General features: G+C 37.8%; 1 long non-coding RNA gene across 2 annotated transcripts in view; it reads right to left on the bottom strand.

Moving 5' to 3' along the window:
- Positions 1-13,335, bottom strand: part of LOC138050874 (uncharacterized) — a 21,188-nt gene extending 7,853 nt beyond the window's left edge. The window contains exons 1-2 of one of the 2 annotated variants that reach the window (XR_011132714.1): positions 13,272-13,335; positions 4,912-5,052 (exon numbers count right to left, since the gene is read on the bottom strand). This is a non-coding gene — a long non-coding RNA (uncharacterized lncRNA). Of the gene's footprint in view, positions 1-4,911; positions 5,053-8,595; positions 8,711-13,271 lie in introns of those variants that run through there. The other variant, XR_011132713.1, reaches the window with a different exon arrangement.
- Positions 13,336-20,601: the final 7,266 nt, after the last annotated feature.

Below are 20,601 nucleotides of genomic sequence, written 5' to 3'. Positions count from 1 at the left end.
TGGGATTGAAATCTGTTTATATGCTAGTACTTACCTTAAACCACAAAAATGGACGTACTTGAAAGAAACTGTTTCAAGAAGCAATTCAACGCAAAATCAAACGGGAAATTATGTTATCAATTCAGGAGACACAAAACCAAGGCATGTATTTGTATTTTTCATTAATGATGCTTATATTGATGAGCAAACAGCAAATCCATTTTTGTATAATACATTTTCAGTATCAACTGACCCGAGAACATTATCTGATTGCTTTTTAGAAATTTCGAATGGTGTTGAATATCCTGATCGTCATTATGAACCAGATACTGATTTAACAAGGGTTTATCGTGACATTTTAAAATATGTACATGCAAAATAAGGAGTATTCCCAAGGTACTCTTTTGAAAAGAAGTAAATTTTTGTCATTGTACACTGTACGAAATTATCTATTTTGATTTAACAAAACAGCGTGCTGATTTAAAAGATTCTACTGTTAAACTAGCTTTTCACTATAAATTATCACGAGCTACAGCAACAGCTTTTTCTATTTGCGCTCTTGTTTTAAGTGAGCAGGATGTTGAATTTATCCAAAAAGATGGAAAGCTGTTATTCAGATAAAATATTCTTCCTTTTATTAAATTAAATATATCTTGTGTATAACATGATAATACACGTTTTTGTCTAATTTAATTATATACAAGATATGACAACAAGATACATTTCTCATGGTGTAAAGTTATCACCAAATCAAAAACAAACATTAGCAAGAGCTATAAATAGCAGATCACCAGTAACATTACGACCATCTAATTCTCAATTATCTGGGCATGATAAGCTTATGCTAACAAAGACATAATTGAAAAAAATCAAAAAGTCAATGAAAAATGGAACAGGAACAGACATTAAAATTAGCAAAACTCAAATATGAAAAGTTGGTGGAAATATTTTTAGCACATTAGCTACTAAATTTTTACCAAAAGTAATGCCAGCTGTTAGTAAAGTTGGAGGACTTTTATTATCAGGAGCTTTAGATGGATTAGGTGAAAATATCATTGATAAAATATTTGGTAAAAAAGGTGGAACGATAATACCACCTAACAAATTAACACAAATTACACCAGTGTTGAACTATGAGACAAAAGCGTGACCTAAATAATGCTTATCAAACAGGTGGAAATATGTATTTAAGACCAACAAAAAGACAAATGCAACATGGTGGGTTTTTGAGTGCTTTAGCATTAATTGGCATACCAATAGCTATGAATTTGCTTCCAAAACTGTTTGGTAAAGGATTACAAGTTGATGGATCACGATCTCATAGATCATTACCTGTATATGTTCCTAAAAAAGGTAGTTCGTTATTAAATTATGATGTTTTAAATAAACCAAATTATGGGATTCCACCAATTCATGAATCATGGGAAAATCAAGTTGGTTTTGGATTAAAAACAAAAGCACGATCAAAAAAGGGAAAAGGATTAATAACTTCAATGTTAGGCATACCACAAAGTCAAACATGGAACAAAATCCCAATCTTAGGTCAGATAATATAAAATTTATCAATAAACCACTGAGCAACTTTGATTTGATTGATTGGGTTAAAAAGCTTGGTGTAAAACATTTTGGAGGCATTTATTCAAGAGATGATCCTCCAAAACAAATTTTAAAAGAATGTGGCATAATAAATTTAGATACAATGATTGAACAAGGCACACATTGAGTTTGTTATCGAAATATTGATAAACACACAGAATATATTGACTCTTTTTGTTTAAAAATGCCGAAAGAAGTCAAAACTTATCTTAATACAAGCAACAAACAAATAATATATTCAGGAGATGAAATTCAAGAAAAATTAAGTGTTTTATGTGGATATTGGTGCCTTTATTACTTATTGGAAAGACAAAATGGAAAAAGCATGTTAGAAACAATCCATAATACCAAATTTGACATGAATGATCAATGGGTCAAGAATCGTTTTATAATCAATTATTTCAAAAATATGTAATTTATATATTTAACAAAATGAAATCATATTGCGTCAAACAGAAAAAAACAAACTTAATGTGTTGACCCTTCAGGTTATAACACAGCTAAAATGGTACACTAATGTTCTTTTGTACTTGTGCTGAATGCGGAATAAGAAAAACAAGATTTGTTAAAAATCAGGGAAACTAATCAGCCAGTCAGAGACGGCTGGCAAAGGGATTTTAAGGGATGTTGGTAATACAGGAGCAGAATTATTTTTAACCAAAGGAGTACCCTTATCTTGGTAAGAAAGCTATTGAAATGGGAAGATACTATGGATCAGAAGCTTTGAGAGACCAAAAATTACAGCGAAAAATGATTAATTATGGTGCGAACAAATTGAATCCTCTTGTAAGTAAAGTTGGTTCAGAAGCTCTTAATCAATTTTCGACAAAAATACGACCAATAAAAAGATATAGAACAAACAGAAAAGACCTTGATGGTGGTGCTATTGATATTCAAAAACATCTATCAAAGCTTGGAGAATTGCATTTAAGAACTCCAACTGGTAAAAAATACAATTACTGTGGACCTGGTACAAAACTAGAAGAAAGAATAGTGGTGATCCAAAATATCGTGATCCTATCAATGAATTAGATGCTATTTGCCTGCAACATGATATAGCATATAGTCAAGCTGGAAATGATTTATCTAAAAAGCATGAAGCTGATGATGCCATGGTCAAATCAATAGGAGATAACCCTTTTAGTCAAAGACCATGGTTTTCAGCACCAGTCAAGTATACTATGCAAGCTAAAAAATCACTAGGTCTTGGTGTTAAGGCAAAAAACGTAAAAAGCCGTCCAGTAAAGAAACGAAAATTTACTCGGCGGCGGGTTATCTCAAATCATATCGATGAAATATGCCTGTGCACATAGTTGAAATGCAGCAATTTAGTAAATGGAACAAAGGATACAAATATCTTCTTGTGGTAATAGATGTTTTCAGTAAATATGGTTGGATTGTACCATTGAAAAATGAACAAGGAGCATTTCAAAGCATTTTTAAAGATGGTAGAAAACCTCAGTTTTTATGGACTGATAAAGGAAGTGAGTTTTATAACAAACATGTGAAAGATCTCTTAGCTAAGAATAAAGTAACTCTATATTCAACAGAAAATCAAGAAAAATCATCATTAGTCGAAAGATGGAATCGTACGATTAAAAACAAAATGTGGAAACAGTTTACTATACAAGGTAATACACAATATTTAGACATGCTTCCTAAAATATTAAAACAGTATAATAACACTGAACAAAGTTCAATAAAAATGACACCAACAGAAGCTTCAAATAAAAAGAATTAGCAAATATAAAAGAAAGACTTTTCACAAAGGTTACTCACCAAATTGGACTGAAGAAATATTCACAGTTGATAAGATCCAATACACTAATCCAATCACTTACAAACTAAAAGATCTCAATGATGAAGAGATTCAAGGCAGTTTTTATGAGCCTGAATTATTAAAAGCCAAACAAGATTTATTTAGAATTGACAAAATTATAAAAAGAGATTATAAAAAGAAACTAGCTTTGGTAAAATGGAAAGGATACAGTGAGGATTTTAATAGTTGGATAACAATGAAAGATTTGACGAATATTTAAAAAATAAAATATATTGAATTATTTTATAAATGAAATACAGATTAGTTAACAATTATTGGACGAGGTTGAGCAAAATATCGTGATTTGTCAGTGTCGAGCAGATCAATTATTTGCCGAGGCCGAAGGCTGAGGCAAGTAATTGATCTGCGAGACACTGACAAATCACGATATTTTGCGATAACCGAGGTCAGTAATTGTTTTATCATTCGATCACCGAGTTTGTTTTTTGTTTTCGTTTCCGAGAAGCCGTAGGTTTCCTTCTCTGCATAATCATATTTGTAGACTTCAAATTGTACTTACAGTAAAACGTTTAATAGTCTAGGCATCAACAAAGCTGAAGAATTTCACAGTTTTCAAAGTGTATCCCGACAAGTGAAGCTTTGGCGTAAAGCTCGCCATTCTTTTTTCTGGCGTCAGCATAAAATCTCTTCGGTACATATGCATTGGCAAACCTGTCCTTCGCGTCAATGACACGAGTGACTCTTCGTCTACCTTTCTTTTCTCCAGATACTTTCGAAATATGTTGAAATTTTGTTCCTTTCTCATATTCTCACTGTTCTTTCGATCAAATAAAGATGTCGAATCATTCTCTGACAGCTCGGGGAATCGATCTGCCATTTTCTCACAAGAGCGTGATTTCAATTGCGCATGAGCAGAATATTATTTGCAGCAAAACACTTATTTGTAGGCAGTTATTTGCAGGTCACGTGGTGGCCTCTCAGGTTGTAATTAGAGTAATACTGAGTGAAAAGAAGTTGAAGATAAGTTGGGTCATGTCCATTCATTAAGGCTTTCCGTTTCTTTCGTCGAATTGATAGCCTCTGCCAGTTAAGGGTGGTTAGGAGGTGGTTCGAGTTCGTATCAAAAGGCAATTTTGTAAATACTCTAGCTGCACGATTCTGCAATTTTTGGAGCTTATCACTCAGGTTGCCACTAAAACAGTCCCAAACCGGGCTGCAATAATCGAAACATGGCAAAATCAGAGCATCATAAATTTAAATGGCAGTTTCTTTTGGAATAAAGGGTCGCACCCGTTTCAGGGCACCTATAGCTGGGGATACTTTCTTGCATATTTCTTCAACTTGTTTGCACCAAGTAAGTTGAGCATCCATGGTAACGCCCCACGACTTCATTTTGGACAGATAATCTCTGCCTTGACCCAATAATCATAAGCTTAGTTTTGGCAACATTTAAACTAACCTTGTTGGCTTTCAGCCAGCAACTCAGTTTACTTAGTTCAGGGATCAAGGATTGTTTAAGTTCCGTTAACCTTTTAGCCGATAGTTGAATGACTCACCTCTATGACACCTTGATCTTTGCCGTCCTCTCTCTTCCAAGTACACTCTTTAAATGAGCGGGCAAGTGTATGATAGCACAACGAATTAAGAACCAACAGGCACAGTGCAATGTGTAGGACAGTGTTGTGAGCCATGGCAGTCTGTCAAATAAAGACGAAACAACAGTTTTGACCGATATGCAAATACTATTTTCTTACACCTCAACAGAACAACATGCTCTAGAGAAGTACTAGGAGTATACTATTAGACCGTTTATGTGTACAATCTATTCATGTTATGATATCAGCGTGGAATAGTTTTTAGCGTGTCGGTTTTTCTTTAGGCGAATGCATTTATAATTGCACTAATTGTTGTGTTGAAGAAAATTCTCTCCTGTGTTTTGTGGGGGATCAGAAATTCTGAATCCTCCCATGTGTTCATAATGGGAACAGAAATTCTGAATCCTCTACTGTGTTTTGTGGGGGATCAGAAATTCTGAATCCTCCCATGTGTTCATGGGGGGATCAGAAACTCTGAATCCTCTACAGTGTTTTGTAGGGGATCAGAAATTCTGAATCCTCTACTGTGTTTTGTGGGGGATCAGAAATTCTGAATCCTCTCCTGTGTTCATTGGGGGATCAGAAATTCTGAATCCTCCCCTGTGTTTTGTGAGGGATCAGAAATTCAGAATTCTCTCCTGTGTTCATGCGGGGATCAGAAATTCTGAATCCTCTCCTCTGTTTTGTGGGGGATCATAATTTCTAAATCCTCTCCTGTCTTCATGAGGGGATCAGAAATTCTGAATCCTCTCCTGTGTTCATTGGGGGATAAGAAATTGTGAATCCTCTCCCGTTTTCTATGGGGAAAATCTCTCGAGACACGAAAATCAGAAGATCATTTGGCTTCTCATGTGTGGCTCAGACATTAGAATGGAGTTCGGGTAAAGAATAAGAAGTTGCTTGGAGGAATTTTGTGATTCCTTGCAAACCGAGAAACTTTCCCTGTAAATTTTAACGCAATTTTAAGATTCAGAGTAAACAACAGAGAACCCTCCCTGGAATTAAGTGGCGATTATGAATTTCCGTGGAAGGTCCACATTTCATTTTCTGCCAATTTTACACTAATTTCGGACGAAACTTTAAAACCTGTATCATAAAAAAAGCTGTTTTCCGAGACAGGTTTTTATTTTACAATGAAAAAAACAGCCATTTTTGAGGTGATTCTCAGTATTTGTTCCGAATTTTCCTAAATTGGAATACCACATTTTAGTTTGGAACGCGTTATAGACGGTTCGCTTTTCGTGATGAATTATTGTAATGCACTCTTCAATGGAGCAAATAGTTATTATTCGGCTTCAACACTGAAATCGTAAGTTGAACGTGATTCACTGATTGTGCGTTTCGTTGTCCTGTTATTCAAGTCGTCATTATAACTGACAAACCTGAATGTTACCCGGTTGCTGTCTTCTTTCCGCCCTACTAGTCTGAATAACACGAACCTACTATTGAAAGCACCTTTTAATTAAGGCGAGACACACTAGGCGACAAGTCGCAGCGACACGATGTCTGTTCGGTGCCAAACAATTCACTGGCGCAAAAATGTCTGATTGGATCTAATTAAACAGGGCTGTCATCGGGCATATTTAAATGAGATCTCCCTCGCTAAAAAACACCTTTTTTTAGGCCTGTAAAACCGACTCATGTTTTCACTGCACGGTGCGTTTCCATGCCAGTGAGACTCTCTTTTGAGCCAAGGGTTTTACTAGCGAAATTTCTTAGGAAATTCCCAGGTCAACGCGAGTCTCGGTTGCTCTGACAGTGTTTGAGTGGAAATTCGGTCGTGGAGCTTGGCTGGCTAATCGATTAACATGTTGGTTTCAATTCATGTGTTGAAAATATTTAAAATTGGTACGCATTGCGTACCTGTGTTAGTGCAGTAACTTGGCACATTGCTTTGTTCCATAACCGCCAACTGAGCTGCGTTTTGTTTCCCAGGACGCATTATGTAAAATAGTAAACCCACAAAGATTGAAGAAAATAACTGGGAATCGAGAAACATTGGATTGAGGCTTGAGATGAGGTTCAACTTCCTTTTCACAGAAAATCAAAGCCTGTACACTGACCGTCTGACACTTCCACGACAAAATTTCAATGCAATTAAGTCCTATCCGGCAGGGTTAGTATCTGGATGGGAGACATCAAAATATACAACTTGATGCAAGAAACATATATGTAGGACCAAAATTTATATTTTAGAGTAAAGCCAGTTGTTCATTTGCGCGACAGTTTGCAGTTTGCTCCGAGAAAATTGCAAATTTTTCAAATTTCCACTTGCTGCCAGCTGTTAACGTTCCCTTGTAGAGTCAGGCATTTGGACCCGTTCAAAACAACCTTGATCTCTAACTTTTACCATATAAATTTATGGCATAATCACTCTACATTGGGTAGGATTTGCGATGTTGTGCAAAAATCAATTCTTAAATGACAAATCCACAATGTATCGCCGGCGTGATTGTTTGCAAGCATTAAGTTATCGCAAGTTCTGTGAAAACTCAGGGGCACCCAACGATAATCGTCGGGGAAATATGTGTTCGGGACAGTCAAACGTCCGCAATAATGGTTCGGTTAAAGTTCTTGGAAGGTAACCGTTTATGTGTATAATCTATTTATGTTATGATATCAGCGTGGAATAGTTTTTAACGTGTCGGTCTTTTTTTAGGCGAATGCATTTATAATTGCACTTTTGTTGAGTGGAAGAAAATTCTCTCTTGTGTTTTGTGGGGGATCAGAAATTTTGAATCCTCCCCTGTGTTCATGGGTGATCAGAAATTCTGAATCCTCTACTATGTTTTGTGGGGAATCAGAAATTCTGAATCCTCTCCTGTGTTCATTGGGGGATCAGAATTTCTGAATCCTCCCCTGTGTTTTGTGAGGGATCAGAAATTCAGAATTCTCTCCTGTGTTTATAAGGGAATCAGAATTTCTGAATCCTCTCCTCTGTTTTGTGGGGGATCATAATTTCTGAATCCTCTCCTGTGTTCATGGGGGGATCCGAAATTCTGGATCCTCTCCTGTGTTCATTGTGGGATAAGAAATTGTGAATCCTTACCCGTTTTCTATGGGGAAAATCTCTCGAGACACGAAATTCAGAAGATCATTTGGCTTCTCATGCGTGGCTCAGACATTAGAATGGAGTTCGGGTAAAGAATGGGAAGTTGCTTGGAGGAATTTTGTGATTCCTTACAAACACAGAAACTTTCCCTCTGAATTTTAACGCAATTTTAAGATTCAGAGTAAACTACAAAGATCCCTCCCTGGAATTAAGTGGCGATTATGAATTTCTGTGGAAGGTCCACATTTCATTTTCTGCCAATTTTACACTAATTTCCGACGAAACTTCAGAACCTGTATCATAAAAATGCTGTTTTTCGAGACAGGTTTTCATTTTACAACGAAAAAAACAGCCATTTTTGAGGTGATTCTCAGTATTTGTTCCGAATTTTCCTAAATTGGAATACCACATTTTAGTTTGGAACGCGTTATAGACGGTTCGCTTTTCGTGATGGATTATTCTAATGCACTCTTCAATGGAGCAAATAGTTATTATTCGGCTTCAACACTGAAATCGTAAGTTGAACGTGATTCACTGATTGTGCGTTTCGTTGTTCTGTTATTTCAAGTCGTCATTATAACTGACAAACATACCGTCTCCAAACCTGAATGTTACCCGGTTGCTGTCTTCTTTCCGCCCTACTAGTCTGAATAACACGAACCTACTATTGAAAGCACCTTTTAATTAAGGCGAGACACACTAGGCGACAAGTCGCAGCGACACGATGTCTGTTCGATCCCAAACAATTCACTGGCGCAAAAATGTCTGATTGGATCTAATTAAACAGGGCTGTCATCTGGCATATTTAAATGAGGTCTCCCCCGCTAAAAAGCACCTTTTTTCAGGCCTGTAAAACCGACGCATGTTTTCACTGCACGGTGCGTTTCCATGCCAGTGAGACTCTCTTTTGAGCCAAGGGTTTTACTAGCGAAATTTCTTAGGAAAGTCCCAGGTCAACGCGAGTCTCGGTTGCTCTGACAGTGTTTGAGTGGAAATTCGGTCTTGAGCTTGGCTGGCTAATCGATTAACATGTTGGTTTCAATTCATATGTTGAAAATATTTAAAAGTTGGTAAGCATTGCGTACCTGTGTTAGTGCAGTAACTTGGCACATTGCTTTATTCCATAACCACCAACTGAGCTGCGTTTAGTTTCCCAGGACGCATTATGTAAAATAGTAAACTCACAAAGATTGAAGAAAATAACTGGGAATCAAGAAACATTGGATTAAGGCTTGAGATGAGGTTAACCGTTTTTTTCACAGAAAATCAAAGCCTCTACACTGAGCGTCTGACACTTCCACGACAAAATATCGATGCAATTAAGTCCTATCCGGCGGGGTTAGTATCTGGATGGGAGACATCAAAATATACAACTTGATGCAAGAAACATATATGTAGGACCAAAAATTATGTTTTACAGTAAAGGCAGTTGTTCATTTGCGCGCCACTTTGCAGTTTGCTCCGAGGAAATTGCAAATTTTTCAAATTTCCACTTGCTGCCAGCTGTTAACGTTCCCTTGTAGAGTCAGGTATTTGGACCCGTTCAAAACAACCTTGATCTCTAACTTTTACAATATAAATTTATGGCATAATCACTCTACATTGGGTAGGATTTGCGATATTGTGCAAAAATCAATTCTTAAATGACAAATCCGCAATGTATCGCCGGCGTGATTGTTTGCAACCATCGAGTTATCGCAAGTTCTGTGAAAACTCAGGGGCACCCAACGATAATCTACGGGGAAATATGTGTTCGGGACAGTCAAACTTCTCTAATAATGGTTCGGTTAAAGTTCTTGGAAGGTAACATTCAGCTAGCATTTTCATAAACTAACCGTTTATGTGTATAATCTATTTATGTTATGATATCAGCGTGGAATAGTTTTTAATGTGTCGGTTTTTCTTTAGGCGAATGCATTTATAATTGCACTTTTGTTGTGTTGAAGAAAATTCTCTCCTGTGTTTTGTGGGGGATCAGAAATTCTGAATCCTCCCCTGTGGTCATGGAAGATCAGAAATTCTGAATCCTCTACTGTGTTTTGTGGGGGATCAGAAATTCTGAATCCTCTACTGTGTTTTGTGGGGGATCAGAAATTCTGAATCCTCTCCTGTGTTTATGGGGGATCAGAAATTCTGAATCCTCCCGTGTGTTTTGTGGGGGTTCAGAAATTCTGAATCCTCTCCTGTGTTTATGGGGGATCAGAAATTCTGAATCCTCCCCTGTGTTCATGGGGGCATCCGAAATTCTATATCCTCTCCTGTGTTCATTGGGGGATACGAAATTGTGAATCCTCTTCCGTTTTCTATGGGGAAAAACTCTCGAGACACGAAATTCAGAGGATCATTTGGCTTCTCATGCGTGGCTCAGACATTAGAATGGAGTTCGGGTAAAGAATGGGAAGTTGCTTGGAGGAATTTTGTGATTCCTTACAAACACAGAAACTTTCCCTGTAAATTTTAACGCAATTTTAAGATTCAGAGTAAACTACAAAGATCCCTCCCTGGAATTAAGTGGCGATTATGAATTTCTGTGGAAGGTCCACATTTCATTTTCTGCCAATTTTACACTAATTTCCGACGAAACTTCAAAACCTGTATCATAAAAATGCTGTTTTTCGAGACAGGTTTTCATTTTACAACGAAAAAAACAGCCATTTTTGAAGTGATTCTCAGTATTTGTTCCGAATTTTCCTAAATTGGAATACCACATTTTAGTTTGGAACGCGTTATAGACGGTTCGCTTTTCGTGATGGATTATTCTAATGCACTCTTCAATGGAGCAAATAGTTATTATTCGGCTTCAACACTGAAATCGTAAGTTGAACGTGATTCACTGATTGTGCGTTTCGTTGTTCTGTTATTTCAAGTCGTCATTATAACTGACAAACATACCGTCTCCAAACCTGAATGTTACCCGGTTGCTGTCTTCTTTCCGCCCTACTAGTCTGAATAACACGAACCTACTATTGAAAGCACCTTTTAATTAAGGCGAGACACACTAGGCGACAAGTCGCAGCGACACGATGTCTGTTCGATCCCAAACAATTCACTGGCGCAAAAATGTCTCGATTGGATCTAATTAAACAGGGCTGTCATCTGGCATATTTAAATGAGGTCTCCCCCGCTAAAAAGCACCTTTTTTCAGGCCTGTAAAACCGACGCATGTTTTCACTGCACGGTGCGTTTCCATGCCAGTGAGACTCTCTTTTGAGCCAAGGGTTTTACTAGCGAAATTTCTTAGGAAAGTCCCAGGTCAACGCGAGTCTCGGTTGCTCTGACAGTGTTTGAGTGGAAATTCGGTCGTGGAGCTTGGCTGGCTAATCGATTAACATGTTGGTTTCAATTCATGTGTTGAAAATATTTAAAATTGGTACGCAAAGCGTACCTGTGTTAGTGCATTAACTTGGCACATTGCTTTATTCCATAACCGCCAACTGAGTTGCGTTTAGTTTCCCAGGACGCATTATGTAAAATAGTAAACTCACAAAGATTGAAGAAAATAACTGGGAATCAAGAAACATTGGATTAAGGCTTGAGATGAGGTTAACCGTTTTTTTCACAGAAAATCAAAGCCTCTACACTGAGCGTCTGACACTTCCACGACAAAATTTCGATGAAATTAAATCCTATCCGGCGGGGTTAGTATCTGGATGGGAGACATCAAAATGTACAACTTGATGCAAGAAACATATATGTAGGACCAAAAATTATGTTTTACAGTAAAGCCAGTTGTTCATTTGCGCGCCACTTTGCAGTTTGCTCCGAGGAAATTGCAAATTTTTCAAATTTCCACTTGCTGCCAGCTGTTAACGTTCCCTTGTAGAGTCAGGTATTTGGACCCGTTCAAAACAACCTTGATCTCTAACTTTTACAATATAAATTTATGGCATAATCACTCTAGATTGGGTAGGATTTGCGATGTTGTTCAAAAATCAATTCTTAAATGACAAATCTACAATGTATCGCCGGCGTGATTGTTTGCAAGCATTGAGTTATCGCAAGTTCTGTGAAAACTCAGGGGCACCCAACGATAATCTTCGGGGAAATATGTGTTCGGGACAGTCAAACTTCTCTAATAATGGTTCGGTTAAAGTTCTTGAAAGGTAACGTTCAGCTAGCATTTTCATAAACTAACCGTTTATGTGTATAATCTATTTATGTTGTGATATCAGCGTGGAATAGTTTTTAACGTGTCGGTCTTTCTTTAGGCGAGTGCATTTATAATTGCACTTTTGTTGTGTGGAAGAAAATTATCTCCTGTGTTTTGTGGGGGATCAGAAATTCTGAATCCTCCCCTGTGTTTACTGGGGGATCAAAAATTCTGAATCCTCCCCTGTGTTTTTTGAGGGATCAGAAATTCAGAATTCTCCCCTGTGTTCATGGGGGATCAGAAATTCTCAATCCTCTACTATGTTTTGTGGGGAATCAGAAATTCTGAATCCTCTCCTGTGTTCATTGGGGGATCAGAATTTCTGAATCCTCCCCTGTGTTTTGTGAGGGATCAGAAATTCAGAATTCTCTCCTGTGTTTATGGGGGAATCAGAATTTCTGAATCCTCTCCTCTGTTTTGTGGGAGATCATAATTTCTGAATCCTCTCCTGTGTTCATGGGGGGATCCGAAATTCTGGATCCTCTCCTGTGTTCATTGGGGGATAAGAAATTGTGAATCCTCTTCCGTTTTCTATGGGGAAAAACTCTCGAGACACGAAATTCAGAAGATCATTTGGCTTCTCATGCGTGGCTCAGACATTAGAATGGAGTTCGGGTAAAGAATGGGAAGTTGCTTGGAGGAATTTTGTGATTCCTTACAAACACAGAAACTTTCCCTGTAAATTTTAACGCAATTTTAAGATTCAGAGTAAACTACAAAGATCCCTCCCTGGAATTAAGTGGCGATTATGAATTTCTGTGGAAGGTCCACATTTCATTTTCTGCCAATTTTACACTAATTTCCGACGAAACTTCAAAACCTGTATCATAAAAATGCTGTTTTCCGAGACAGGTTTTCATTTTACAACGAAAAAAACAGCCATTTTTGAAGTGATTCTCAGTATTTGTTCCGAATTTTCCTAAATTGGAATACCACATTTTAGTTTGGAACGCGTTATAGACGGTTCGCTTTTCGTGATGGATTATTGTAAAGAACTCTTCAATGGAGCAAATAGTTATTATTCGGCTTCAACACTGAAATCGTAAGTTGAACGTGATTCACTGATTGTGCGTTTCGTTGTCCTGTTATTCAAGTCGTCATTATAACTGACAAACATACCGTCTCCAAACCTGAGTGTTACCCGGTTGCTGTCTTCTTTCCGCCCTACTAGTCTGAATAACACGAACATACTATTGAAAGCACCTTTTAATTAAGGCGAGACACACTAGGCGACAAGTCGCAGCGACACGATGTCTGTTCGATCCCAAACAATTCACTGGCGCAAAAATGTCTGATTGGATCTAATTAAACAGGGCTGTCATCTGGCATATTTAAATGAGGTCTCCCCCGCTAAAAAGCACCTTTTTTCAGGCCTGTAAAACCGACGCATGTTTTCACTGCACGGTGCGTTTCCATGCCAGGGAGACTCTCTTTTGAGCCAAGGGTTTTACTAGCGAAATTTCATAGGAAATTCCCAAGTCAACGCGAGTCTCGGTTGCTCTGACAGTGTTTGAGTGGAAATTCGGTCGTGGAGCTTGGCCGGCTAATCGATTATTATGTTGGTTTCAATTCATGTGTTGAAAATATTTAAAAATTGGTACGCATTGCGTACCTGTGTTAGTGCAGTAACTTGGCACATTGCTTTATTCCATAACCGCCAACTGAGCTGCGTTTTGTTTCCCAGGACGCATTATGTAAAATAGTAAACCCACAAAGATTGAAGAAAATAAATGGGAATCGAGAAACAATGGATAGATTGCATTGTGAAGTCACAAGAGTGCTTAAACTGCAAGCAGTGAGGGAAGCATTATGCCAATAGTGAACACCTATTATGAGGCTCTCCACCCAATCTAGAGAGTGCTCAAACTGTATGAACAGTGAGCGTATACAATGTGCCCTCCCTCCCTCCCTTTATATATTTGCTCCCTGTAGTGCTGGGTCCAAATTTGCAATTGCCCTAAGAGTTAGGGTTTGGGTTAGGGTTAAGTATGTATACATGACGTGTATACATGGAGGATCTCGGACCCGCAACCCACGACTCACGAGCCACGACTCTTTTCCACCCACGCCGATTTGACGCTCTCAACCAGATTTATGTTCATTAATCAAAGAGAGTATTAAAGCAAATACACTGAATGACTGATGCGCAAATTTGGTGGAAGGTGCTGCGGGTTTACAAAGAAAATATCAAATTTAGTTTGGACCATTGAATTTATTGCACTAGTCGAACATTTTATTCTACCGACATAACTGATTAGAGTGTAATGTGAAGTGCTAGTTTTGTACCCCATATGAACCATGTGAGCGTTAGCCCTACTAATGGAAATGGGCCCACACAAGGATAGAGGACGAGATATCTATTCGCATGCAGTAGGTTTATAACACAAAGGAAATGATTGCAAAAGCAATTTCAGTGAGTAATTCCACTTATACGGCATGGATTCTGTTTCTTACGTCAGTGCTTTCGATTGTTTCAATAACAATGGAATTAAATGGGCTGACGTGACAGTTTGACCATGCGCAAAGACGTGAAACTTTCCCTTTCAGTAAAGATGTCGTTGACTAATTTAATAAGCAAAAACGAAGGCGTTACAGGCGCCGATCAGTTAAAGTCACCGAAACGCCATCTTTGAGTTTTGGCTGAACGCAAATTTCAGTCTGAGGTTTGCCGTTTTCCCTAATACGCGTTGCTAAAAGGGAGTTTAACAAGCAAAGACAACTCCACAAAGCAAGAATATAATTGGTTAAAAACGGAAAAATACTAGTGCTGCATTCCGTGTATTTCTTTGCTATACTCCACAAAACAACAACATCAAATCAACTAATTTTATGTTTTGATCACAATGTGAGCATATAACTATGAACCATTCATTTTCTATTTCTCCTTTAAAACCGTTCTTTCCCATCCAGTTACAGGATAGTTCGCCCGTAAGGTGAAATAATCGCATTGCCTACGCCGTAGCCGTCGTCATTCGCTTTCAAGGAAACGTGGTTCCCAGGCTCTCTCTCTCTCTCTCTCTCTCTCTCTCTTTTCCTCCCTTGTCGTCCTCGACCACAAGGGAGGAAAAGAGAGAAGAGAGAGAGAAGAGAGAGAGAGAGGAGAGGAGAGAGAGAGAGATGGGAACGAGTTAATTTTAGGGCGCCGCGAAAGGAAATTGTTGTGGAAACATTGTTTCCGAAAACGTTTCCTCTCACGCAAACGAGGAAAACATTTCGCTGAGGCGCAAATTGTTCTGGATTGAAATCTAAACTTTCCGTGTCACCTCAAATAAACCGCATGAAAAACGACCTATTTCTTCGCCAAAGAACGTTTTGGCAAAGAAACAAAAGGCCATTTGTTGGCAATTGTAACAAAGGGGTGACCAGAGGAAAATTTTCGAAAATAGTTCATTTTTTGGTCGAAATTCGAAGGCTAAAAAAATTGGAATCAAGTCCCAGATGCCTAATTGTATGGTTGTTGTCGTAAACTTGGTGATTTGTGCTGTGCAAAGTACCGCACGAATATGTGCTATTAGAGAAGAATACTATTTTTCGCAAAATTCAAAACCCATTTTTGGCAAAGTTGCAAATTTGGCCACCAAAGTGTGCAAAAATTTATTGGTCGAACTTTAAAAGGCAAAAAATAAGGAAATAACAAGATCGCCTGATGGCCTAATTAGTATGGATTGAAAGCTAAACTAGCCTAGATAAAATATGTGCTATGGCAAAAACCGCATGAAAAAGAGGACCTGTTGAGAGAGAAATACATTGTTTTCGTCCGCAAAATTGCTCAAAAATCGGCCATTTTTGGCAAAGTAGCAAAGGGGTGGACCAAGGGAAATTTTTCAAAATGCCGATTTGTTTTTGGGTCGATGCCGGGGGAAGGCTAACAAAAAATAGGAAATACAGTCGCCTGATGGCCTATTAAAAGTATGGATTGAAAGCTTAAACTATCCTAGATTGGGCTATGCAAAAAACCGCATGAAACAAGACGTATGAGGACCCGCATGAACCATTTTTTCCGGCAAAAGTAATCACACAATCGGCCATTTTTTTTGGCAAAGTAGTAAAAGGGGTGGGACCAAGGGAAAATTTTCAAAAATGGCCTGATTTTGTTGGGTCGAACTTCGGAAGGCTAAAAAAATAGGAAAACAAGTCGCCTGATGGCCTAATTAGTATGGATTGAAAGCTAAACTATCCAGATTTGTGCTATGCAAAAACCGCATGAAAAAAGACCTATTAGCGGAGAAATAACATTTTTCGCAAAAGTGTCAAATGGCCATTTTTCAAAGTAGCAAAGGGGGACCAAAGGAAAATTTTCAAAAATGGCCGATTTTTGGTCGAACTTCGGAAGGCTAAAAAATAGGAAATACAAGTCGCCTGATGGCCTAATTAGTATGGATTGAAAGCTAAACTATCCTAGATTTGTGCTATGCAAAAAACCGCATGAAAAAAGACCTATTAGAGGAGACATTACATTGATCGCAAAAGTATCAAAATCGGCCATTTTTGGCAAAGTAGCAAAGGGGGACCAAAGGAAAATTTTCAAAAATGGCCGATTTTTTGGTCGAACTTCGGAAGGCTAAAAATAGGAAATACAAGTCGCCTGATGGCCTAATTAGTATGGATTGAAAGCTAAACTATCCTAGATTTGTGCTATGCAAAAAACCGCATGAAAAAGGACCTATTAGAGGAGAAATAACATTTTTCGCAAAGTATCAAAATCGGCCATTTTGGCAAAGTAGCAAAGGGGGGACCAAGGAAAATTTTCAAAAATGGCCGATTTTTGGTCGAACTTCGGAAGGCTAAAAATAGCAAATACAAGTCGCCTGATGGCCTAATTAGTATGGATTGAAAGCTAAACTATCCTAGATTTGTGCTATGCAAAAAACCGCATGAAAAAAGACCTATTAGAGGAGAAATAACATTTTTCGCAAAAGTATCAAAATCGGCCATTTTTGGCAAAGTAGCAAAGGGGGGACTAAAGTAAATTTTAAAAAATGGCCGATTTTTTGGTCGAACTTCGAAGGCTAAAAAATAGCAAATACAAGTCGCCTGATGGCCTAATTAGTATGGATTGAAAGCTAAACTATCCTAGATTTGTGCTATGCAAAAAACCGCATGAAAAAAGACCTATTAGAGGAGAAATAACATTTTTCGCAAAAGTATCAAAATCGGCCATTTTTGGCAAAGTAGCAAAGGGGGATCCAAAGGAAAATTTTCAAAAATGGCCGATTTTTTGGTCGAACTTCGGAAGGCTAAAAAATAAGTAAATACAAGTCGCCTGATGGCCTAATTAGTATGGATTGAAAGCTAAACTATCCTAGATTTGTGCTATGCAAAAAACCGCATGAAAAAAGACCTATTAGAGGAGAAATAACATTTTTCGCAAAAGTATCAAAATCGGCCATTTTTGGCAAAGTAGCAAAGGGGGGACCAAAGGAAAATTTTCAAAAATGGCCGATTTTTTGGTCGAACTTCGGAAGGCTAAAAAATAGCAAATACAAGTCGCCTGATGGCCTAATTAGTATGGATTGAAAGCTAAACTATCCTAGATTTGTGCTATGCAAAAAACCGCATGAAAAAAGACCTATTAGAGGAGAAATAACATTTTTCGCAAAAGTATCAAAATCGGCCATTTTTGGCAAAGTAGCAAAGGGGGGACCAAAGGAAAATTTTCAAAAATGGCCGATTTTTTGGTCGAACTTCGGAAGGCTAAAAAATAGCAAATACAAGTCGCCTGATGGCCTAATTAGTATGGATTGAAAGCTAAACTATCCTAGATTTGTGCTATGCAAAAAAACCGCATGAAAAAAGACCTATTAGAGGAGAAATAACATTTTTCGCAAAAGTATCAAAATCGGCCATTTTTGGCAAAGTAGCAAAGGGGGGACCAAAGGAAAATTTTCAAAAATGGCCGATTTTTTGGTCGAACTTCGGAAGGCTAAAAAATAGCAAATACAAGTCGCCTGATGGCCTAATTAGTATGGATTGAAAGCTAAACTATCCTAGATTTGTGCTATGCAAAAAACCGCATGAAAAAAGACCTATTAGAGGAGAAATAACATTTTTCGCAAAAGTATCAAAATCGGCCATTTTTGGCAAAGTAGCAAAGGCTCGCCGCATGGCAAATTTTCAAAAATGGCCGATTTTTTGGTCGAACTTCGGAAGGCTAAAAAATAGCAAATACAAGTCGCCTGATGGCCTAATTAGTATGGATTGAAAGCTAAACTATCCTAGATTTGTGCTATGCAAAAAACCGCATGAAAAAAGACCTATTAGAGGAGAAATAACATTTTTCGCAAAAGTATCAAAATCGGCCATTTTTGGCAAAGTAGCAAAGGGGGGACCAAAGGAAATTTTCAAAAATGGCCGATTTTTTGGTCGAACTTCGGAAGGCTAAAAAATAGCAAATACAAGTCGCCTGATGGCCTAATTAGTATGGATTGAAAGCTAAACTATCCTAGATTTGTGCTATGCAAAAAACCGCATGAAAAAGACCTATTAGAGGAGAAATAACATTTTTCGCAAAAGTATCAAAATCGGCCATTTTTGGCAAAGTAGCAAAGGGGAACCAAAGGAAAATTTTCAAAAATGGCCGATTTTTTGGTCGAACTTCGGAAGGCTAAAAAATAGCAAATACAAGTCGCCTGATGGCCTAATTAGTATGGATTGAAAGCTAAACTATCCTAGATTTGTGCTATGCAAAAAACCGCATGAAAAAAGACCTATTAGAGGAGAAATAACATTTTTCGCAAAAGTATCAAAATCGGCCATTTTTGGCAAAGTAGCAACGGGGGGGACCAAAGGAAAATTTTCAAAAATGGCCGATTTTTTGGTCGAACTTCGGAAGGCTAAAAAATAGCAAATACAAGTCGCCTGATGGCCTAATTAGTATGGATTGAAAGCTAAACTATCCTAGATTTGTGCTATGCAAAAAACCGCATGAAAAAAGACCTATTAGAGGAGAAATAACATTTTTCGCAAAAGTATCAAAATCGGCCATTTTTGGCAAAGTAGCAAAGGGGGGACCAAAGGAAAATTTTCAAAAATGGCCGATTTTTTGGTCGAACTTCGGAAGGCTAAAAAATAGCAAATACAAGTCGCCTGATGGCCTAATTAGTATGGATTGAAAGCTAAACTATCCTAGATTTGTGCTATGCAAAAAACCGCATGAAAAAAGACCTATTAGAGGAGAAATAACATTTTTCGCAAAAGTATCAAAATCGGCCATTTTTGGCAAAGTAGCAAAGGGGGGACCAAAGGAAAATTTTCAAAAATGGCCGATTTTTTGGTCGAACTTCGGAAGGCTAAAAAATAGCAAATACAAGTCGCCTGATGGCCTAATTAGTATGGATTGAAAGCTAAACTATCCTAGATTTGTGCTATGCAAAAAACCGCATGAAAAAAGACCTATTAGAGGAGAAATAACATTTTTCGCAAAAGTATCAAAATCGGCCATTTTTGGCAAAGTAGCAAAGGGGGGACCAAAGGAAAATTTTCAAAAATGGCCGATTTTTTGGTCGAACTTCGGAAGGCTAAAAAATAGCAAATACAAGTCGCCTGATGGCCTAATTAGTATGGATTGAAAGCTAAACTATCCTAGATTTGTGCTATGCAAAAAACCGCATGAAAAAAGACCTATTAGAGGAGAAATAACATTTTTCGCAAAAGTATCAAAATCGGCCATTTTTGGCAAAGTAGCAAAGGGGGGACCAAAGGAAAATTTTCAAAAATGGCCGATTTTTTGGTCGAACTTCGGAAGGCTAAAAAATAGCAAATACAAGTCGCCTGATGGCCTAATTAGTATGGATTGAAAGCTAAACTATCCTAGATTTGTGCTATGCAAAAAACCGCATGAAAAAAGACCTATTAGAGGAGAAATAACATTTTTCGCAAAAGTATCAAAATCGGCCATTTTTGGCAAAGTAGCAAAGGGGGGACCAAAGGAAAATTTTCAAAAATGGCCGATTTTTTGGTCGAACTTCGGAAGGCTAAAAAATAGCAAATACAAGTCGCCTGATGGCCTAATTAGTATGGATTGAAAGCTAAACTATCCTAGATTTGTGCTATGCAAAAAACCGCATGAAAAAAGACCTATTAGAGGAGAAATAACATTTTTCGCAAAAGTATCAAAATCGGCCATTTTTGGCAAAGTAGCAAAGGGGGGACCAAAGGAAAATTTTCAAAAATGGCCGATTTTTTGGTCGAACTTCGGAAGGCTAAAAAATAGCAAATACAAGTCGCCTGATGGCCTAATTAGTATGGATTGAAAGCTAAACTATCCTAGATTTGTGCTATGCAAAAAACCGCATGAAAAAAGACCTATTAGAGGAGAAATAACATTTTTCGCAAAAGTATCAAAATCGGCCATTTTTGGCAAAGTAGCAAAGGGGGGACCAAAGGAAAATTTTCAAAAATGGCCGATTTTTTGGTCGAACTTCGGAAGGCTAAAAAATAGCAAATACAA

This window comes from Montipora capricornis, chromosome 6, assembly GCF_036669925.1.
Source record: "Montipora capricornis isolate CH-2021 chromosome 6, ASM3666992v2, whole genome shotgun sequence".
In the NCBI taxonomy this organism is placed as follows: Eukaryota; Metazoa; Cnidaria; class Anthozoa; order Scleractinia; family Acroporidae; genus Montipora; species Montipora capricornis.
Note: the sequence above shows the minus strand (reverse complement) of the source record. Positions and strands in the feature narration are given on the sequence as shown.